This window comes from Perognathus longimembris, chromosome 1 (assembly GCF_023159225.1).
Source record: "Perognathus longimembris pacificus isolate PPM17 chromosome 1, ASM2315922v1, whole genome shotgun sequence".
Taxonomy (NCBI): domain Eukaryota; kingdom Metazoa; phylum Chordata; class Mammalia; order Rodentia; family Heteromyidae; genus Perognathus; species Perognathus longimembris.
The window spans coordinates 43,309,796-43,334,361 of NC_063161.1; the positions used below are offsets into that span (position 1 = coordinate 43,309,796).

The 24,566-nt window shown below is 37.4% G+C and overlaps 1 pseudogene; it reads left to right on the forward strand.

Annotated features, from left to right (window-relative positions):
- Window positions 1–12,369: 12,369 nt before the first annotated feature.
- On the forward strand, window positions 12,370–12,465 carry LOC125341242 (annotated as a pseudogene).
- The last annotated feature ends 12,101 nt before the right edge of the window (window positions 12,466–24,566 follow it).

Below are 24,566 nucleotides of genomic sequence, written 5' to 3' on the forward strand. Positions count from 1 at the left end.
TTATCTGTACTATGCAAAGAAACATTTCTATGGAGAATTTGGATCTATTAAAAAGGGATATCATAATTACTAAGTGCATAGGACCATGTATAAAGAGGTATATCAGCATGAACTCCAAGAATTGGAAACAAGGGGATCTTATCTTGCCCCATATGTAGTTATTTCTCTTTTCTTTCTCTTTTAGTTTTCTGTATACTTTGCTTGTATGTAAGTATATCTGATCTGTGGATGGGAAAGGGAATCACAGAAACAGCAGGATAAAGGATGAACTAATGAAATACTGATATTCACTTGACACTATGTTAGAAGTGAACTTTACAGTTTGATGGGGAGAGGAATAGGGAGGAATAAGCAGGAGAAAATGAGAGATAGGGTAAAAGTGTTTTAAAATAAATGTACTCATTACTTTACTTATGGAAGTGTAACCTCCTGCTCATCACCTTTTCAATAAAGATAAAAAATAAAAATAAATTTAAAAAGAAAGGGGTAAAAGAATCATTTGATAAAGATCTGTTGTATTAGGTTTAAAAGTACAAATAAGATTCTGCTTTTACTCTGATTCACAACATGCCATGATTTTCCCAGATAAAAACCAACTCTTAAGCCAGGTATAGTAGCTTAGTTTTATAATCACAGCTACTGAAGAAATAGAGATAGGAGAACTGAGGCTCAGGTCTAGCTCATGCATTAAGTTTATGAGACTTCTCAGCACAGAAGCCAGGCACAGAGGTGTATGCCTGTAAGCTCAATGATACAGGAAGATAGACAGGAGGGTTATGGTCTAAAGTTCACCTGTGTAAAAAATCAAGAGATTTTATCTGAAAAAGTAACCGAAGCAAAAATGGCTGTAGGTATGACTTAAGTGGTTGCATACCTGTGTAACAACTGTGACAACTTGAGTTAAAAACCCAGTACTGCCAACATAAATAAATGAATGAGTGAATAAATAAATAAATAAATAAATAAATAAATAAATAGATAGATAAATAAATAAATGGACCAAATGTGAACAAATGCAGCAGTGACACTATTCAGAAAATGAACTATGCGACTTGTGGGTAAAGACAGGAAGGAAAAAATGAGAGAGAGCAAGGGAAGTGGTAACACTGTTCCAAAAGAAATGTACTCATTACCTGACTGATGTAACTGTAACCCCTCTGTACATCACTTTTATAATAGCAACACAATACATCTAAAAACATTTATTGTCAAAATAAATAAATGGATGAGAGGTAAATAGATGTTAGGTGGGTAGATAGGAAATAATAGATAAAACAGATGACAGGTAGGTAGGTAGATATACAGATAGATAATACATGGAAGATAGATGACAGACCGAAATTAATTTCCCTATACATTCATGGTTCTTCAGTAAAGCTCTCCTCTATCTGCACTTAATTTCCAGACACTCTAATTTGCCTTCATCTAAAATAGAGAAAGCCCATTCCCACGTTAAAACACTTTATATTTTATTCCCCTGACAATTAAAATAAGTATCCTCCATTTTGGCGACAAGACTCCTCCTCAATGAAGCTCCAGCCTCCTATTGTGACTTTATCTAGACTCTCCACCCCCCTCCAGGTTACATTGGATACCACTATAACTCTCCTAGTATCCTTATTGCTACCTGAAATCAACACATTTTGATGGGTTTCCTTACTTCCTTACTTCTGCTCCATTAGAATGTGCTTTCCTAAGTGACTGGCTTGATGAGTTCACTCTTGGAGCCCCAAGACCTACAGGAACACTCCATCACATTTCTTTCATTGACTATTTGAAAATAGAGTTCTCAAAATAAACTAATAAACCACTGACCAATATTTTATGCAGTTATATCCCTAGAACACTCATCAAGGCCAGGCTCAAGTACAGGAACTATTAAGAAATGAACAACCAAAATGATTGAACCTTCTATGGAGAAATCTTCTTAAATCTCAACCTTTAATGTAGTTATTGAAGGACATTTGTCATAGGAAAACCCAATAAACCAAGGAATTCATTTACTTCTGAAGAAGAGATATTCATCCATTTCCTAATTTACTCATAAGACACTCACTGAATCAGGGCAACATGGTTTGTTCTTTCAACCAAACATTAGTTGTATTGTAGTTATATTGCTTTTTCTTCTCTACCACTGATTATTAAATATACTATAAGCTGTAAACAAACATATGAAATAGAGGAAATGGAATAGGATGTACTTGGTGGTGCTTGAAACCCACCACTTAAAATTATTTTCCAGGTCATTATTTCACAACATAGGGTAGGTACACTGTGAGATGCCACAGCATAGGCCAGGGGTGGGCAATATATTTCCATGAAGATTTACCAGGCAATTCTGATACCTTTCTGAGAATGTGTAGTTTCCTTTCCAACCACTGGTGGCAGTGGACACAGCTGTGTTTACAATGCCTGCTCTAAACTCTGGCTCCATTCAACAGTAGTAGGTATATACCCTACCCCAAGGTGGGCCAATAGGATCCTAGCCTGGGAAATTTGGAGCTCGGATTAAAGAGAGATCAGATTTTTTTCCTGCATTGCTGAATTTATTTATATTATAAAATAATTATGAAGCTTGAAGTCCATCATTTCTACCACCACGTAGAACATAAATCAGAAAAGTGTTAGAAGATAATCTGCAGAAGAATGAAATAAAAATGAGGAGGAATTCAACTAATATTTAGTGTCTCTTGTTCCACTTTTATTCTGGGGTCCAGTTAAATTCTTGCCCTTAAGTTACACTGGATAATCCAAGTCTTCATGATTTCATCTTAGGTGTATAGTCTAGTTGAAGTTATATGTCTGATGGTTGTCCAATGGTGTGAATCTTCAAAATTTCTCCAATTCAGCTTTCTTCTCTTGAATTCCACATGGTCTAAGATTCATTGGAATCATACTTTAACGGGCTTTGTGCTTATTTCACAAAGATAATTACTATTCAGAAGTATGTCCCATAACCTGTAACAGTGAAAGAAAAACTAATGGATCAGTAACTTTCAGTGTACCATGTGTTTTCTTTGACATTTGAAAATTCAAGCCATCCCCCAAATGATCAATCTGTAATTAGACATATAATAATAATTTGTATGATACATTTTCCTAATGTTTATTAAATAAAAAATATTACAGGCACTATGACAACAAGGATAAGCATATGTCACTTAATTGCCCCAGTACTGCCTCAAGCCATTCTCCAATTGCCTTAATATGTACTTTAATAATTCAGTCTCAGTAATTAGACAAAACATTTGACCACAGGATTATTTTCAATGTAATACAAGCAAAATGAAAAGAAAATTCATTCAGATTAACCCTAAACTCTGGCCTTCTATCTCCTTAGAGTTTTAGAGAATCTATTTTTCTTTCATTAGTCAGGCATTCACTTTAAATACCAATTATTTTCCAGCCCCCAAATGACTTGACACTCTAAGACAGAAAAAGAACAGGGTCCTACCTATGTGGAATATTACTGAGAACTGAAGTCTGAAGGATGGAGGAAAGAGTCTAATGAGTCACAATCTCACTTTTCAAGTGTCACACAAACTACAGGTGATCTCTACAATTCCCAGGTGTTGGCTTGCGTGCCTCTCTAGTCTATATATTTGCTTTAGTATATCCCCAAGTTTCATCTTTAAATGCCTGGTTTCTTCCAGGTACCAAAGGCTCAAGCTGGCAATCCTAGATATTCAGAGGCTGAGATCTGAGGATAATGGCTTGAAGCCGGTTTAGGCAGGAAAGTTAGAGAGGTCTTTATCTCTAATTAATCACCAAAAAGCTAGAATTGGAGTTGTGGCTCCAGGGACAGCCTTGAGCAATAAAGCTAAATGATAGTGCCCACACCTTGAGTTTTAGCCCCAGGACTAGCCCAAAATGGAGGTAGATAGATTGAGAGATGGATGGATGAATGGATAGATGATAGATAGATAGATAGATAGATAGATAGATAGATAGATACTCTTCTCATCTAGGCTATTGGAGAAGAGCGGGGAAGAGCAACTCCAGTTCTTCATGTATCATTCCATTTACCTCTAATTTCATTAAGAATAGTGTCCAAAATTTTTGCCTTTCTTTTCCATAGTTTTTATACTCAACCTAAAACATAATAAATGTTTATAGATTATTAGTGCCAACACACTAGTGAAAGTGAAGTGAAACCACATTGCTATGTGTTTGTTTTTGGCGCCAGTACTGGGGCTTGATCAAAATCTCCTGCTCTCACTCAACATTTTCACTCGTGGCTAGGCACTCAGTCACCTAAACCATACCTATAGAGGTCCCCCCCCCCACCGCCTGCTTTCTGGGAAAATTAAAAATGAGAGCTATAGATTTGACTTTCTTAGATGGGTCCAAACCTTAATCCTCAGATCTCAACCTCCTGAGTAGCTAGGATTAGAAACATGAGCTACTAGAGCCTGGAAACCTCTTCTTTCCTTTTTAAAGGATATCAAGTTTATGGTACATGATATAAGGAGAAATATTCCCAAGTGTATTTTTTTTAAACTCAAAAGTAATCTAGCTAATAGTTTTCTGGGTAGCAAGCTCTTACCTACTGATTTTTCCTGAAACAAAAATTAAGCAGTTCTCATGAATTATTACAGGCACATGGAAATCAGGCATCAAAGGAGAAACACAGGAATAATAGAAGACAAAGATGCAAACAGGTGCCTCTCTTTTATACAAGGAATATTTAATTTATAATTACTGCTCTGCCAGAAGAACTCCAAAATGTCTCAGAACTAGTTCCCATCCAATATGATACCTTCTTCCCTGCTGTTTCTGCCAGTCAATGTTTCATTTGTCTTTGTAACCACCTCTGTGCTTATGAAAGTTAAGAGGAAAAAAAACAACCCAAGAGTCCAGGGGATAATCATTGTCTTCACACTCAATTTCTGACATTACTACATTCAACAATACTGTGTATCCTGTCTCTGGAACATTATTTTCTTGTTTATGCATTTGTTTTTATGTTTGCCCGAGATATTGAGAATATGAATCACTGTAAAGTGGGTGGAAAATGCTGTTCTCATGTTATAAAGATAAAAAGCAAAATAAAGTCCATGGCAACACAAAGCAGGTTCTTTGGCCAGCTTTCTAAGCTCCAGATGAGCAGAATATGAGACAGTTATCTGACGTATTCAAGACCACACAGTTTCTCTATCTTCAAAAAATTAGGCCGAGTTACTTTCTATTTTCTGCAAATGGGAAACTGGGATTCACATCAATCAGCAGCGCTGGCCTTAGAAATCACTAGGACTAACACTGCACGTTACAGTGTTGTCAGAAGATGCAACATGACACAGGCCTTGAGTTTAGCAGATGTGATTGGCTTTCTCCATCAGCCTCTTGAAGTGTGAGGTCAGGGAGGGTCATGGTAGGACCTCCTAACACAAACCCCTTGCTGGCGGTATCAGAAAGGACGAAGCTGATGGCATTAGGAAGTTATCAGCAAGCCTTTCTCCATTGTTGAAAATGCCTTGGTGTTTTCTGTGTTCATAGTTTTACTTCATGGGAGAGTTATAAGGTCTAGTCCTTCTTGGTATTGCAAACTGATCTGTGTCACCACGTTGCTTTTACATTTTCACTACCAGTCCCAGCTTTAGACTCTGGAGAGAGCAAATGCTATAAAATGCTTTTAAAAGACTAAGCTAAAGCCCAACAAAATAAGTACTGGGAAATGTAGGGAGATTGTAGGCAAGAATTCATTGCACATACCAAAAATTCAAAAATATAAGAGAAGGCTGGGAATGTGGGTTAGTGATAGAGTACTTGCCTAGCAGCGTGAAACCCTGAGTTCAATTCTTCAGTGCCACATAAATAGAAAAAGCCAGAAGTGGCACTATAGCTCAAGAGGAAGAGTGCTACCCTTGAGTAAAAGTAGCTCAGGGATAGTGCCCAAGCCCTGAGTTCAAGCCCCAGGACTGGCAAAAAGAAAAAAGAAAAGACATATAAGGGAAGAAGTGGTTGAAGGGAGAAGAAAGATGCATTGTTTACAAAAGTGCTTTGTTAAATGGTGAAAAATTCAATACACAACCTAAAATTAAGATAAGTAAGGGAAGGAGTGAGTAGGGATAGGAGGGTAAGAATGTTGAAAGGTATGATATTGATGAAGATGCACTGTAGTCATGAACTGCTTTGGTGAATGGCAATTCCGTGAATGAAATATTCAAAAAAAAAAAAACACCCTGGAGAAATAAATATTTGTTTTACATCAATGGGTCTTTGCAGCAACTTTTGAAAACAACCTGCACAAAGAAGCAGCCACTCATAATACGGTAACTAGGCAGATAAAGAGAGACTTAAGTTAGGCAGCTGCAGAACTCTCTTAAAAAAAAATAGACAGATTTTTGACCCAAGTGTTTGCCAGAGGAGCAGATGTAGATTCCTAGATGTATCCTGGGGCTTACTGCTGCCAGAAATGTTTTCTGGGTGGTCACAGAGCTCATTAATCACTTCTGTGTGTTCACTAGCCTGGTGGCAGGTTGATGTGCAGAAATCTAAAGGAGCCAGTAAACCTGGCAAAGCCAGTAAAATGACCTTGTCATTTTATTGGCTGCCTAAATCCCTTCAAAGCCCAAATTCTTTTGCATGGCACATGAGGCATTTCCTGATCTCACCCAAGCCTCTCTTCTATATCAACTCTGATTAATCCCTTCATCTTCTCCTAATGGTAGGCTTTGCTGGTCCCTGTGTCTCTCTGCTTTTGTAAATTCCTCACAGTTGATTGTAATAATTGCCCTTCCCTTAGTCATCCCCTAGGCCTGTGCTCAAGCTGCACCCAGTCTTGTTGAAGGTTTCCTTGCTTGATTTTAGTGGCAGTTTTGTGACTTTGGTTTCTTTTTCTGTGTTTTTATTTTCCCAGCCCTGGGCTTGGACTCAGGGCCTGAGCACTGTCCCTGGCTTCTTTTTGCTCAAGGCTAGCACTCTGCCAACTTGAGCCACAGCTCCACTTCTGGCCATTTTCTATATATGTGGTGCTGAGGAATCGAACCCAGGGCTTCATGTATAGGAGGCAAGCACTCTTGCCACTAAGGCCATATTTCCAGCGCCGACTCTGGTTTCTTATTGTAACCACTCTTTAATGTTGTGCCTACTCCTTACTATAAATATTCTTTACTGTTGTAACTGTTCTGCGAGGGCAGGAAGTAACTCATTCATGGTCTTAGCCCAGAACAATGTCTGACAAGTGTTTAATAAAAATTGATGAATAAAACATCCAGCGAAAGGATGTCTAAAAGGAAGAGGACCAGCAATTCTGAAGCCAGTTATAGAGAATCAAGCAATCTATCACTTTCAGGGGTATCATTCTCTAGTGGCCGCAGTTTGGCTTTGGAAATAAATGAATAAAACCCCTTACTCATTCTGCAAAGCTCATCTTTAAGGGTGCTGTGATTCTGGTCACATTAGCTTTGTTCTTCTTTTTTACCACCTCCCCGCCCAAGCTCTCAATAGCTTGTTTTTTTTTATATCAGTGCCACACTAGGTACGTGCTTTCTTGGAGATTTGAACTCCTGCCTTCTTAAGCTGATAATAAATGTGACAGGGAAAAGCAATACTTGCAAAACTGTTTAGTGTAAATCTACTGAACAACTCATGGGGCAAAGGGAAAAGTGGAGGCGGGAGGGGGGAATGAGGGAGGAGGTAACAAACAGTACAAGAAATGTATCCAATGCCTAAAGTATGAAACTGTAACCACTCTGTGTATCAGTTTGACAATAAAAAATAAATAAATGTGACAAGGAGACCCACATTCAGAAGTATTTGTTCAATGAAAGGCTAAATTGATTCTTCCCCTAATATTCATTTTAGACCTTATCGGGGGATAAGTGTCTTTGAGAACAGAAACACAACATAAATAATATTAATCACACTTATACATACAGGACCTTCTCTGCCTTTGTAAAGAAAATAAAACCACCGAGCAGAGATGCCTTACTTTTCTGCATCAGATCTATAAACTTGCCAGCATTTGAATCTCAAAATTCTATTTTCTTTCCCTCTCATCATAGTTCAGAAAATAACCCTACACCTTCATCCTGCTTCCTACAGCTACCCACCACCTTTTTTCCCATTATCTAACACTCTTGACCCTCTTTTTGCTTTCTCTTTCCTTTAACCATTTGTTAAATCATTTTGTTTGATTTTCTTTTAATTTAGAGACAGCCCTGTGATGCAACCCCGGCAGGCCTTGAACTCATGTGTTATATAGCCCATATGTTAGATAGCCCAGATTGGCTTCAAGTTCCCAGTCCTTCTGCCTCAGCCTTCCAAGTGCTGGGATTACAGGTGTGTACCACTGTGCTCAACTCCTTTAACTTTTCCCACTGTTCTCTTTCCATCATGTAAACATACCTAATTAATTCATTTTTACATTTTAAAAAGACCATCCTGTTTGGAGTCAACTTTCATTTTATGTTGTTGTTGTGTTCCCTCTCTTCTTTATAAGGAGGTCTGGAAAAGAATGTCTGAACCTAATCTCTTCGGACTTTGCAACCCCCTCCAAACCATGCTCTTCTCTCTCTCCTCCATTCACTTCACCCCTCCAACAATAAAGGGAATATTCTGCCCACTAAGCCAACAGGCATGTTTCTTTCTTTTATATGAACTTCCTCAGCATCATTTAGGACATGTGTACCAACGATCCAGCTAATGATAATTGGATATTTTTCTATTTAAAAAAAAGCTTACAGCAGGAGTCTGGTTTTACAATTAATTGTTTTGTACTTCTAGAAAACTTTGTTACACAAAAATAAAAAGGAAGAAGTTAAATAGCTATGACTCATGATTTCTAGAATTTGACCCAAAAAGCCGACAAAGCTTATACAGTCCACTACTACTGATCCTCTTCCTCTGTATATTGTGGTAAATTCTACTGAGCTACCAGGGTCTTATGAGACTTGCACAAACACACATCAATCTATTCTATTTCCTGCATACAATTTCTTGCTTTTGATTCCATTTTTGCTTGTGAATGAGCATTATTTCTCATTAACTACATGGCCAGTCAGAAGGGACACAGCATTCACTATCAAGCCTAACAATGAAAACTAGTAGCATGAACAGCGACAGTCACCCATCAGTCCTTATCAAGTAGGTAAAAGTAAGTATACAACTTTGAATTCATTTCTTCTCTGAGAAGAACAATTGACAAGAATACTTTAGCCAAAAAGTTCTAAGAAGTAATGCAGGTCTCAGAACACTAAATTAGAAATATGTGGCTTTCGAAAGAGACAGCAGAAGAAATAATCTTACCCTTGGATCACAAATAAGAGTAAAAAAAAAATTACCTACCAAAAGTAGTGGAAGTCCGAACAACTCACTATACATTTTTATTTTATTTTATTTTATTTTATTTTATTTTATTTTTGCCAGTCCTGGGCCTTGGCCTCAGGGCCTGAGCACTGTCCCTGGCTTCTTTTTGCTCAAGACTAGCACACTGCCACTTGAACCACAGCGCTACTTCTGGCCATTTTCTATATATGTGGTGCTGGGGAATTGAACCCAGGGCTTCATGTTTATGAGGCAAGCACTCTTGCCACTAGGCCATATTCCCAGCCACTATCAAAATTTTAACAGGAAATGCAGGAATCATTTTGAAAATATGGCAGTATGATATGTAATTGAATCTAATAGGAAAACAGGTTTTAAAGTTTTCGATAATAAATTACAGAGACATTTTTGTGACATTGAAATTATACATTTACGAGTAGCTCCTATTTTAGTTAAAAATGACTAGCAGAATGAGCCAAGCTTCATGTAAATTTTGATGTTGAAAATAAAGGTGGTAATTATTAAAATGGAAAAAAGTCTTCTAACTCATTATGTGATTTTGTTTCAAGGAAGGAACAAAATGAACAGGTAGGAAAGATAGAAGTAATTGCTACAAACGTACTAATCAAGCCTTGCTGGAGAAAGAATATCAGTTAAGACAAATTTCTAATGCTAAATCAAAAGATACTTTCTTTAAATGACTAGGAAATTTATTGGAAAACTACAGCAGATATTACTCTTCACTTTTTCATAAGCAGCATTATCATCTAATTTCAGAATATTTTCATTACCCACAAAAGAAACCCCTAGTTCTATCAGACATAATTTACTGCCCATTCTCACTGGGCTCCAACCTTCGGTAATTACTAGTCTACTCTGTCACTGCATTTGTTTTTGGAAAACCATATAACCAGAACAAAGTGATCTTTTTTTATGACAAAATAATATTCTTTTATATAGATATGCATTGATTAATCCATCCCTAATTTGATAAAAAAAGCTTTTAGTATGTCTGTAGTGGAAGGACTCACATTTTCCTAAAGACCAGTGGTACTGAGTATCTTTTCTTGTACTCCTTGGCCTTTTGCCTATCTACTCTGAGTTATTTGGTTTTAATAAAATAGTTTGAGTACTTTGTATAGTTTGGATAAAAGTCCCTTAACAGAAGTGTGACTTGAACATTTCCCTGGAGTTATATGAATTATATTTTCACTTTCTTGGTAGTGTCTTTCCCATGAATGAAGTGTTAAATTTTGACTGAGAAGTGAATAATTTTACTTCTTTCTCTGTCATTTGGGTGCTGATTGTTCCTACTTGCTCTATTTAAGATTTCCATTACTTTGCTGAATAAAAGTGATAAGAATGGACTCCTGATCTTGTTTCTGATCTTAGCCAGAATACAGTGCTGTCTGGGGGTGCTTTTCATACCTGGCCTTTACATGCTGAGACACATTCCTTTTGAATGCTGAAAGAGTGGTAGATTTTTGTCCAATGCTTTTTCTGCCGTCATTAGAATGATCATATAATTTTAGTACTTTAACCTGTAGTATTCGATAGTCAGTGATTTGTGCACATTGACTTGTCTTTGTATCCCAGGAAAACTGAATTCTATGGATTATCTTTATATGCTGTTGAATTATATCCTCCCAGCCCCTCTATATCTATTGATTGGTGGACTCAATCCATTTAGATTTAAACCATTTTTCATAGATGGGGGCTTACTTAGTGTCATTTTGCTGGGGACTTTTTGGTGGTTGTTGTTTATAGAGTTTAGAACTCTTCTCTTCCACTCTTGCTGTCTTCTTTTTGTGCTTTAATAATTTTTGTATGTGTACACTTTGATTTTTTCCAATTATCTACTAGAGTTATTGTTTGTGCTAGTCACTACGTTGAGGGTTTTATAAAAAAAATTCCTTTGCTATTATTGTCTATTGTAAGGTACTAAATTCAATTGCATACCAAAAAGCAAAAAAAAAAAAAACCCTCCACATTTTCCTTCTCCCACACATTCTAAATATCGATGTTGGAATCCACTTGCATATTCATTGACAAGATTTTGTGGTTAGAATTATTCTGAGTACTTTGTTGTTCAACTTTAATCCCAGGTGATTTGATGGAAGTAATTTACATGTTGTTACAGAATTACATTTTCCTTTATGTTTCTATGTGCTTACCATTACCTGGGAGATTTATATTTTCAGAAGCTTTCATGTTTCTGGATAGTGGCATTTTACTTTAATTTAACTGATTCCTTTTAACATTTCTGGTAGGGCAGGTCTAGTAGTGACAAACTCTCTGGTCTCTACTTGTCTGGGAAAATAACTCTACTTCATTGTTTAAGTGAATTTTGCTGGATTTAGTGTTCTTAGTTGGCAGAATTTCTTTTTCTTTCAGCAGTTTAAAAATATTATATATCTCTCAGCTTACAAGGCTCCTGTTGGAAAATATTTTCATGTATGATGATCATGGTGGCCACGAGGATGCTTCTTTCTAGGTGGCAAATTTGTTTAGCACTTGCAGCTTTCAAATTTCTCTTTGTCTTTGAGTTGTTTTTTTGTTTTGTTTTGTTTTGTTTTGTTTTGTTTTTGGCCAGTCCTGGGCCTTGGACTCAGGGCCTGAGCACTGTCCCTGGCTTCTTCCCGCTCAAGGCTAGCACTCTGCCACTTGAGCCACAGCGCTGCTTCTGGCCGTTTTCTGTATATGTGGTGCTGGGGAATCGAACCTAGGGCCTCGTGTATCCGAGGCAGGCACTCTTGCCACTAGGCTATATCCCCAGCCCCTGTCTTTGAGTTTTGACAATGTCACTTTAATGTATCTCAGTATACACTTCTTTTTTAATTCTTTTTTTCTTATTTATTGTCAAATTGATGTACACAGAGGTTATAGTTTTATACATTAGGCATTGGATACATTTCTTGTACTGTTTGTTATCTCCTCCCTCATTAGTTTAGCTTTTGGGGCAAGTTTTGAGGCCTTGTAAATCTCTAGATTTGGGGAGTTTTTAGCCATTGTTTCCTTTAATGCATTTTCTACGTCTCCCTCTTTCTGTCCTTGGGCTTCCACATTGATTATCCTGATATTCTCATAAAAATCCTTCCTCTTGTACTCTCTTTGGCAGCACATATACTAACATTGGAACAATACAGAGATTAGCATGGCCCCTTCATAAGGATGATACACAAAGCCTTACATATTTTGAAGCACAGAAACAGTGGTCTACAGGGTGAACCAATTCAGCAATGAAACCCACTAGACACTATTGTTGGAAATGAACACTATGTTGGAAATGAACGGTTGTATAACTAGTGGGGGAGAAGGAAGTTGGGAGGGGAAAAACTGGGAGAGACCAAGGAAGGGGGTGACACTGTTCAAAAGGAAGTGTACTCATTGCCTGACTTGCATAACTGTAAACTCTCTGTATATCACCTTTACAATAAAATTTAAACTTAAAAAATCTTTATTCTTTCTCATGCTTCTGTGTTTTTGTCTTTCAGAGTGAGGGTAATCTCAAACAACCTGTCTTGGAGTTAAACTACTCCTTCTTGTACTTCATATTGTTTGCTGTCAAAGGTCTGTAGTCAATCTTTCATTTAAGTCATTGTCTAAAGTTTTTTAAATTGTCTTAATTTCCTCATTGAATTACTTATTTTGTTCATGTATTATTTTATCATTTTGCTTAGTAATCTAAGGGGTGTGCATGTGTGTGTGTATGTGTGTGAGTGTGTGTTTACTTTGTCAGAGAGTTTAACTCTTTAGTGTGTTAAATATTGGTGTTCTTGCATATCCTTTGATGGGACCTTACTTATAAATCATGGTGATCCTGCTATCTTTGCACTTAAAAAGTGGACACCACTCCTGGGCTGCATGGGTTAATTTCCTTCCCTAATAAGGCCTTCTCTGAGTAGATCTGATAGTCAGATGGTTTTGCTGTCAGGTTGTCTAGTTGAACAAGGCCACTGTGAGTTCCCTCAGGTTGATCAGTCATCTATGGAGTTTCTGTCACTTGGGTTGGACTGTTGGCTATATACTACAATGAGTAGGAGATCACAAAGTGGGCACACAGGTTGGTTGAAACCACAGGCTGCACTCCACTGTTGGTTGACACCCTAGTCTGGACTCCCTATTCTGTCAGGGCTACTAATTGTCTTATGTGTTTGGGCAAGATTACTAATTAGATTCTCTGGTTGGCTGGACATGCAAGTTGTATCTTGCAGTTGAGTAGGCCTGGAGCTGGCCTCTGAAATGTGGAAGAGTTGCCGGTTGTACTCCAGGGTCTAGCAGCATCCCCGTGGAGCATTCTGATTGGGTTTAGTTGCAGGCCTTACCTCACAGTGGGGTGAGGCTGGCTGAGCTCCATCATCAAGTAGGGTGTGCTCTGTGTGTGAATGTGTGTGTGTGTGTGTGTGTATGTGTGTGTGTGCATGTGTGTTTAAAGATTGTTGGCCCCAGTTACTGGCTGGACAGGAATATAGGCTGGTTTTCAAGGCTGGACAGGGTTGTTGTTTGAGCTCTCTGGTTGGGTGGGGCCAGAGGCTGTGCTCTGTATTTAGGCACAGTTGTGGTCTTGTGTTCCTGCCTGGGTAGGATCCTAGATTGGGTTCCATGGATAGTCCGAATAACTGAGGAGGAAGCCAAGCTGGGAAACTATACCCAAGCTGCCAACTATACTTCCTCTCCAAAAACAATTTTTTTTAAAGCTACTCATGTGGCTTTGTGATTGGGTGAAGCCACTGGCTGCTATCCTTGTTAAGGGGTACTATGGCCATGAGCACAGTGGCACTGCCGGGTCTCCACACCACTGGCTGCTGTGAACGCTGTCCTTTTCTTTGTTCGTAGTTGACCCCAAGTGGTCCAGCCCTAACAATCCCCTTAGTGTTGCTCATAAATCACGATAGAAGCAGCCCTCCCAAGAAGTGCCCTAGAATGCTGCGGGAACATGATATTGCCTTCATGCTCCTTTTTCCCCCCAAAGGAGACATAGTGAATTCAAGGGGCCCTCTTGATATGGCACTGCATTGATTGATGTGGTCAAAGTGAAAATGTTAATCTTCTAATGTGACTTTCTTTTATTCCAAAACAATTTCAATGGTGACTATTTCTTCTTGTTGTTGTTCTTCATCTGCACATTTAACCCCAATGAATACATGGGGTAAATGTTTCCTAGCTTTTAAAAAAGAATTTATTATTATCTTTAAGTAGTTGTAAAAAAAAGAGTTAAATGGAGCCATTTATGAATACAACATATCTTGATTAATGTCACCTCTTTCAACATTCTTACCCATCCCATCCCTACCTACCCCTTCCTTCTCTCTTCTTAATTTGGTAGCATACATTGGATTCTTGTCTGCATTTTCTCTTTCTTCTCCTTTTGATTCCTCTACCCCTTTCCCCTTGACCCCACCCTCACCCCTTTCAAGAACTTGGCCATTTCTTGTATCAGTATCCTTATTACTTTTATTGAGGATAGGATTTTTGAAGCTCTTGACTCTGCCTTTCTCAATGGCATGTGGCACTATTTCTTGAGATGATGCTTTTATTTCTGTTTAAGCTACAGACTGCAGCAGGCTAGAGTCAATATTATTTACATATTAAAATGACAAGTATTTTCAAGGCAAACTTGTATCTAAATCTTTATTCCTAAGAAAAACATTTGTTCAAAAAACCTCTGTAAAAATAAATCCTTTGATATGTTAATAAAATTCTCAAAAAGAAACACCCCACACCACACTAGTTCAAATTAATTTAGTAAGCTTTAGATAGTTTATCTTAGCCAATATTTGGGTGTCCACAGAACAAATTGGCCTTGAAACCATTGGGTCAAAAAAGAATGATTATCTGAGCCACAGTTATTGCTATTATTCTTATGACTGCTCTTACATGTTATATAGCTATATATTCAGTGTCTGTGTGAAATGTCCAGTATTATTTTGGAGAATAAAAAAAATTGAGTAAGACCATATTAACAATTTAATGCAATAATTCTAGTGCATTATTAATCATTACAATCATCAGTTATCAGTGTTTAAGCATATGACATTTATGCTACATAATAGATGACATCTTATGCTATAGATAAGGCAGCAAATCAGATGTCCTTCCTGCTTAAAGTAGTAAGAAAAAATAAAGAGATGACAAGTCTAGATGATTAAGAAAAATTTTCTGCATTATAGCTTTCATTGTTTTCATATATTTTATATACAGTGTTAAGCAGTGACAAAAAGTAACCTTACCAGTGGTGTTTATTTACTGATTTTATTTCTCCATAGTTGCTAGCATCTCTTTGTGAATACAAATAGCACAGATTCTTTTGACTAATATGTCCACAATTTTTTCATGTGGGATAAGAAAAATATTCAAACCAAATGCAAACAAGAAATCATTTGCTGATTCTCTCAATATATAAACTGTCAGATGCCAATTCGTTTAGTGGATCTTTCCATAGCACTTGCCTGTGCTGTGGGTGGGCAGGAATTCAGTCCAAGCCTTCATTCCATTTTCTGTTTCTTGTCATGTTGGTTTTCAACTTCTCCTATTGGATCCAGCTGAAACTCTTCTCACAGTGGGTGGGCCTGGAAATACTTTCTTTTCATATCCTTTGAGTCCCACCCCCTCAGTGTTGGTGAGCATCTTTATTTCCATCCAAATAAGTATCTACTTGCTTTAACACTTTTTTGCATTACTTTAAGATGAATATTTGGTTGACCAGAGCTAAAACAGATTTTTTTGTTTTTTGTTTTTTGGCCAGTCCTGGGCCTTGGACTCAGGGACTGAGCACTGTCCCTGGCTTCCTTTTACTCAAGGCTAGCACTCTGCCACTTGAGCCACAGCGCCACTTCTGGCCGTTTTCTGTATATGTGGTGCTGGGGAATCGAACCCAGGGCCTCATGTATACGAGGCAAGCTCTCTTGCAACTAGGCCATATCCCCAGCCCCATAAAACAGATATTTTTATATCTTCAGAAAATTTTTATTTTTCAGTGAGAAGTCCACTGGGTAGGCTTACTTTAATACTTTTGGAAACCATTTTCTGCAGTATTACATTCAAATGCTCCTTGTGTGCTCTCTTCCAAACCATAAATAGGCAATCTTCAGAAGAGTAAAGAGGAATCCTCTATTTGAATGCTGATCCAAAATATTTACTTAGATTTCGGGAGACATCCTTAAGATTGAATTGAATAACATATTTAAAATATTTCTCCCTGGATAGTTGTCCAAAGTTGTGTATACACTTTACTGAAGTCAAATAAATTAATTTTCTTAATCAACTTCTCTAAATATTTCAGCAGTAAGTCTGATAATGACAAGGAGAAATTCAGGATATTGAGTTTTCTAATATGAAGTCAAAATTTGCTCATGTAGAAAAAGGATTAAGCTTTATTGCCATCAAATGTCTTTCTGATTATAAAGAAACAAGGCATTAACAATGTACTAGAAAATTTGAGTTTCTGAATATTACAACTGGATAATTGCTATAAAATGAATGTATATTGAGTAGCTAAATAAATATTAGGCCAGAATTCAATATTCTGTAAGTACAAAGGAAACAATTGACATATAACCTAAGAACATAAAAATATAGTTAGTTAAAATAAAAGAGGTCAGCCATGTGCCACCTGTAATCTTAGCCACTCAGGAGGCTGAGATCTGAGAATTGCAGTTTATAGACATTCTGAGTAGGAAAGTTTATGAGACTCTTATCTCCAATTAACCATAAAAAGCCAGAAGTAGAGCTGTGGCTCAAGTAGTAGAGGTCTGCCCTTGGGCAAAAAGAGCTCAGGGATAGCACCCAAATCTAGAGTTCAATCCTCAATACACACACACACACACACAAAAGGAGAGGGGTTTGGGGGGAGGGGCAGGGAGAAATCCTACCAGAAGGGTAGGCACTTTAGTCTGACTGGACTCCAGAATAAATTATATATCATGGACCACATAATAAAACCCAGAGATATTGAGTATTAGGTACAACACCTAGATGTAATTTTGTAATTAGAGAGAGGACAGAACAGTATTTAACTACAAAGTGACCTCTTGTGTACACCTAGTTTCATGCTATTTTCTATGAAATTAAGAATGACTCTCAGGGACCCGAGGCTAATATACTTAATTAAGCCATTAGGAATGGTTAATTCGATTAAGGGAATGAAGGTCTTATAACTTAGTGATTTCATATTGTTACTAAAAAAGAGGTAAGCTTTAGCCCGAAAATGATAGCTCCATATATATATATATATATATATATATATATATATAATTTCACATCAGAAACCTGAGCTCCCAAGAAATAGTAAGAGATGAAAACATTAAACAAAATGATCTCAAATTTGTAATTGTTCCCTGAGATAATTACTAGTAAATATTCATAGGTAGAGATAGAACTATAAATCCTATGGTGTGAAGAACCATCCAGGGTACAAAGCTAAATAACAAAGATTTACTAGGTAAGTAGGTAAACAGCAAACTAAATTTTATAACTAATAGCTTTCAATAAGTGTCTACATTCTGAAGTAACTAAAGTAGCAATTCTTTACCCAGAAGAATAAGATAAAAATCAGAGGCAATTTGCCAGCTAATTCACAAGAAAATACATACAAGACAGATTACGTCAATGGTTCAATATGACAGCTTGGAAGAAATCCAGAAACAAGTAATGATGTCGATTTTATTATTTGTTTGCCAATAACAAAGACATTCTTATGTGAATATTTTCCTGAGAAAAATATCCCAACAGTCACTTATTAGTACTTGAAAATAGCTCTTGAAAAAAAATTCTATTATTTACATCTCTCTTTGAAAGAGCTTTTACCAGGTGTTAAACATAGGGTACAAGAAAACTGTTTTTTATGTCTAAAACCACCACATGGTTTCCATATTTTATTCACTTGGTTTTTTTTTTTTTCCTCTGGAAATAATGGTGCATGGTAGGGATGAGAAGGTGTGTTATGGTTTGGATCTAGGGGTTCCATCAGTAACCCCACCAAGGCCCTGTGTCACTAGCACTGCCTCTGTGGAGAGGTAGTGAGTCCTTTGGAAATGTGACTTTGTGGGAGCAAGTTAGGTCATTGGAGGCATTCTCTGATTTTCTCTTTTTCCTTCCTTCACCACAACCTCCCCACTACTATGTTCTGCCTCACCAAAGAAAATGACCATGGACAGAACCCTCTGAAACTCTAAGCCCCAATAAGTGGTACAAGTTGATCTTCTCAGGTTATTTTGTCATAGTGATAGAAAGCAGACTAACAGAACTTGCTAAAGATGTGTGACATTGATCAGTAGTAGGTGTTCACAATGTGGCTTTCTAAAAATTAACAGTGAATCATTCATAAAAAAGCTCTGTATCATCATTTCAGAGATTATTTTCCATGTGTATATTTTAATGTCAAAGTTTTATCTATTGCCATCTCATGATGATAATGAAGAGGTTCTCTTGGTTTTCTCCTTTCCAAACCTGTTTGAAATTGTACCATCTCTCCAAGGCTCCAGTGCCTATTTTTTAATTGGTGGTTAGTATTTCTCTAGCTTATCATGCACTAACATTCTTGTTTCTTATTATGTTTTCTTTTACTGCTCCATGAAACACCTATAGCACTTGGTATATACTAGGCACTTGCATATCTAATGTATAAATGAATGAACAGTCTTTCTCTCTCTTCCTCTTTCCCCTCTCTTTCCCTATCTCTCTCTTTTTGTCTGTTAGATTTATTACATCACTTTAATGTCTTAGTTCCTGATCAACTCCAATATAGAAGTCCTGATTTTAATGTAACACATTTTTTTCTTCAGATGGTTTCTAAGGACAGAAGTAGTTGTTAGCTGGGTACCTGTGGCTCATATCTATAATCCTAACTACAAAGGAAGCTGATATTTGAGGATCGCAGTTCAAAGGCAGCCTGGTTAGGAAAATCTATGAAATTCTTATCTCCAATTAGCCACCAGAAAACCAAAAGTGAAGCTGTGGCTCAAAGTGGTGGATGGAGTATTTTCATCTCAAGTACAAAAACTCAGGGACAGGGCTCAGGCTCCAAGATCAAGCTCCACAACTGACAAAAAAAAATCAGTCATCAATTGTCTGGTGATTTGCAGATCATAAGTGCCTTCATCTCACTGGTATAATACCTCTAGACTTCCCTGACTACATCATCCCAGGACATCATCTATCCCATCCCCTATGCTGTTACTCACCTGAACTTTTGATTACAGCCTCCATGGAACAGTAATGAGTATGTTTAAGTAGACAGGCTCTAACTTTCATGACATGCCTTGGAAAACTAGCATCACTCTATTCAGTGTGTGTGCACTAAAGGTTTTAGTAAGGAAGTGAGCATCCCCAAGGTGTATGACAACTTCTGTTTAACTGTCAAGCTACCATATTTTATTACAAGAAATGTTGACTTTTGAATGAGCTTCACAATCTTCTGCTGCAATAGGCAAATAACATTGCCCAACTAAATAAATTACCTTTGGAGCTCTAGTTGATCAGAACACTTATATTACCGGGGATACATGTTCTAAATGGATTAAACAGACCTCAAGTAATGATTTTAACAGTGTTGACTGACTCTACACAGTCAGACTGTCTGAAAAGAGACCACGCTCTACATCCCTCTTTCTTATCCTCTTCCTCCACCTTCTCCTTCTCCTGTCTCATCCTTCTCCTACTCTTCCTCCCTTTCCTGACCTATCCTCCTTTCTGTCTTCCTCCTGCTCCCTTCCCACTCTTCCCCTCTTCCTCTTCTTCATTCTTCTTCCTCCTCCTCCTTCTTTCCCTTCCTTGTTTTTTTTTTCTCTTCTGAAAATTTCCAAGAAGATATGTATGGATTTTTTTTCTTCTCAATTATATTTTTCTACATAATCTTAGAAATTTAGACAAAAAGATGGCCCCTAGAGATTTTCTAGTTAGTAATGTGAATGCAGATCCATGAGCATGCATTTATATTCAAAAAGTATCTGTTGACTGCTCAGCATGTTCTAGACATAGGTTTGGGATGAGGGGGGTAGGTGTTGAAATCTATGGGGAAGAAGGGCAGACTCTATAGTAACAGCTGCAATGGAAACTAGTCCATCTGCAGACAAGAGACGAAGCTCTTTTTAAAGGCAATCAAAGGCATCTTGTTGAAAGGAAATGTGTGAACTTGTTTATGGACACATGTTTTATTGTTTGTTTTCCAATAGGCTATGTAGAAAATTCTAGAAGGTTGTTAAAGATTTGAAAGATGCAAATTGTGAGGCTAACACTCGGCTTGGTGAAAAATGATTTCTAGATTTGTATGAACCCTGCTTGATTTCCAGAAATGACCTAATCAAGAATTTCTACTGTAACTAATGAATTGTATGAGGTTTCCTAAGACAATCCTATAAAATCATCCATAGGAGCCCATTGGCATAACTCAATTCAAATCGTTTGCTGTTTGTAAGTGATTTGAGGTCATTTGGGTTGGAGTTAGGGTCAAGGGGAAGGGAGTAGATAAATAAAGAGAAAAAAATGGGATAATGCAGTCAAAAATTGTATTACATGGTGCAGAGGCTCAAAGATAATTCTTTTGTGGTACAACGACAAAGAGCACTCAGAGATTTTCCTAGGCACAATTTCTATCCAGTAATCCAGAGACCCATAAAAGGATTGGCAGAAAAAGACAAAAGGCCCAAATCACCACCAGGCACTGAAGACTCACACCAATAATCCTAGCTCGTCAACAGCTGAGATCTGAGGATCGTGGTTCAAAGCCAATGAGAACAGTTAAGTCTGTGAGACTCTCATCTCCAATAAACTACTCCAACAAAGCAGGAAGTGGTGCTGTGGCTCATGTGGTAGAGCTCTAGTCTTGAGCAAAAGAAACAGGTACAGTTTTCAGGCCACAAGTTCAAGCCCCAGAACTGGCACACACACACACACACACGCACACACACACACACACGCTTACACACACTCTCTCTCTCACACACACATACAAATGCCTGTCTAACAAAATTAAGAAAAGTAAGGGAAGGAGTAGACTGGGGGAGATGAATGACAATGTTGAAAAGGATGGGTAACATTTATTAAGATGCATTATATTCATACACTGCTATAGAGATAGAATAATGACCTATTCGTAGGAAGTTGCTAACAAAATATACTTAGATACTTACTACTTCCCTCAAAGTACTTTAAATGTATTTATTTTGTAAAGTTTCTTAACAAGTGGAATTTGTAGAAAAAGGCAGGAATACTTGCTCAATGATTATAGTTCAGAATATCATATTCTTGAGTCAGGTTAGAAGGGACAGTATTTAATCAAAGTATGCAGAAGGCCTAAGATAGGGAGAAACCCTGAAAGTCACAAGCACCCCCTCATATTTTGCCTTACAAGATGTGAGATGTGCATCCTCATGGTTAAGCAGTCTCTTGAGCTAGTCTAAGTATCTTCTAAGAATTATGACTATAGACTACCAAGTGATATCACAAAATAGCTTTCTTTATATTAGGCTGGGAAAGTTGGTCTAATCCACTCATTTCACAAATAAGGAACTTGAACTCAGTGCCAACAGTGATTAGATGATGTTACAGGGTTACATGGCCAATGAATGACTGGACTAGACTCAGGTACGGGTCTCTTGGCTGCAAGGGAAAGACCTGTCCCTATGTTACCACACCACAGTTACCAGAAGAAACAGTTCCAAGAGTCTTGCCTTGGAGCTCCAATTCCTCCAGCTCACTCTTCAAAATGTGGGTAAATATGAAGAAATCCAAGAACTTAGAGTTGTTTATTTTTTAATATCTTAACTACAGTATCTTTCTGTCTCTTGAAAAAAAAATCAGGTAAGCTTGTCTTATCGTCCTGTCCCCTGTGCTTTGCCATTGGCAGTACCATCACCTCCACAGCCACCTAAGGCCTTCACTTGGCTCTTTTTCTTGCAAGCATGGCTCCAGGCAGGGAAAATGATTTGTAGTCCCTGGAGTGAGCAGGAGGAGAATAGATTTCCGTTACAATGGCCCTATGACAAGTACAATGTGTTAATTTTGCAAAACACCCTGCTGACATAAATGACCTGGTCTCAAGAGTCCTTTTCAATGGGAGTCTCTTGTGGCAGCCCTGCTCAGAGCAAAAGGCTGGGAACACAGAGAGAACAGCTGTGCAAAGGTAACTGAATGCACTGGTGTGACAGATCACATGGATTCTTTGCTTCTCTGCAAAGAACACCAAATGATGTAGTTGCAAAGCACAAATAAACAATAAATAATTGCAAGTGGCATATTCGTGTTGTTTCTTCATGATTATCACAATGCCTCCCTATGCTAGCCAGACAGTCAACTAAAAACTGTCTTAGGACTTTCAGCCACCATAGATGTTTTAATTAATTATATAGAAATTCTCCAGATGGCCTTACATAATCACAACCATCAGGAGAAGATATTAATATTGTTGCATAAGTCAATAAGTTATGTAAAAAAATCTCTGTTACCTATCCATACAACTTCCACAAATTTAAATAGCAAACAAAAATATTTGACCACACCTTTCCAATTCCACAAACTGAGGTGGAATAGAAAAGTAGAGAAGTCTCCATTAGAAATAAAAATAATTAAACTAATAAAAAATGGAGGAACAGGCAAGCTCTGGGAAAACACTCAAGGAAATTGTGTTATTTAAGAGAGGGAAGAAATTCTGGAGAGTAATTTAATAACTACATTCATATTGTATGTCTTCTCCTGATAAGTACAAAAACAGAGCACATGTAAGGCACAAAATTATTTCCAGGCTTTTGAACAGAAGCAGACTTTTTTTCCTCAGTTAACTCAGTTTAAGCCTTGGTTCAGGAAAGGGAGAGCAGATTCTGGTCTTTCTATCTTTGGCAGTATGCTACCAACTTTATGTAGCTCTTCCAAATTAAATTTCTTTGCTGTTTCTAATTCACATCTTAGTGACTCCTTAACTCAATGACAGAGTCTACCAGTATCTTTAATATGGGCAGTGTTCTTTAAGCTGGTGTGTAATGAAATGTCTGTGGAACTAGCTTGCCTTTCAAGTTGCTATCTGGCGGGATGACTGAGTCTTCCACTTGCTTCCAATTTACTAGTGAATGTCAGATGATAAAGGACCTTGGTATCCTAGCAACCAGTGGCTTTTCTTTTTGGTGCATCAGTCCTTAGAGGTTTCTTGGGGAATGCTTCCCACTGTGTTAAACACAGCTGACGGTGGTCCGTGTGGAAAAGCAGAGTGTAGGAGGAAAAGAGAAGCATAGTGTGTGTGTGTGTGTGCGCACACGCGAGCATTCATATGCACAATGTGTGCTCTGAGAAGGCGCGTCACCAAGAAAGGACATTTAACATCAGTGTTACTGTTTTTATTGACAATATATATTTCTCCAGGGAGAAATTTCACTCACAATTTTTACATTTTGTGAGATACAGTCACAAATGGCTATACAAAAGATACAACTATTTTGTGTTTATCTCTTATAATTATTATGTGCATGTCTCTTAAAGTAGCACGATGAAAGTCCTCTTTATTTCTTAGGTGCCAGGTTTATAAGAGGAACAGTCTGAAAAATCAATTGCCCTTGGTTTTTGTTGTTAGGTTTCCTTACTGAATGTTGACTGTTTTGTCTCCAGATACAACTATATTTAAAGATTTAGAATATATTCTCCATACTTTAACTTCTGGATTTTTGGAAACTCCTATGAAATTTCTGTAAGGGAGAGATGTCATTCATATTTATAATCAGATATAGTTGGAGACTTTTTGCAGTATGAAAATACATTTCTTATATATTTTTCCATTTGTCATTTCCCATAGTACCTTCTCCAATGTTTCTATTTCAGAACTATGTGATCTGATTATTTTTTCATGTACAGAGGGCATATGGAAAAGTTTCCAGTGTCTGACAACAATTTATATAGCCATTGGTGGGTTAGAACAAGTTTCCAAGGATTATTTGCATGACAGGATAATCACACCAATCGAAAGGCAAGGAGGAGTTCCAAAGGAAGAGCTGTATTTGTGTGTATTTGAAGCCAAGAAGGTTTGCAATGTACATCCTCCCACCCACAAAATAACTGTTTCATCTCTGGAAGTGAGACATCTACAAGTCATTTACATGGATGACCTATGCAATTTGTTTGAAGTAATGCTTTTCATAAGCTGAAAAAAGGAGAAAGCCACAACTGACACTTAACATGTCATATACCTGGAACAAAAAAAAGAATATTTTTTTCTTTTAAAAAGATTGAGGGAGTAGAGATACTCTATAAAGTTGAAAGTGGAAACACACACACACACACCACACACACACACACACACACACACACACTAATTAAAT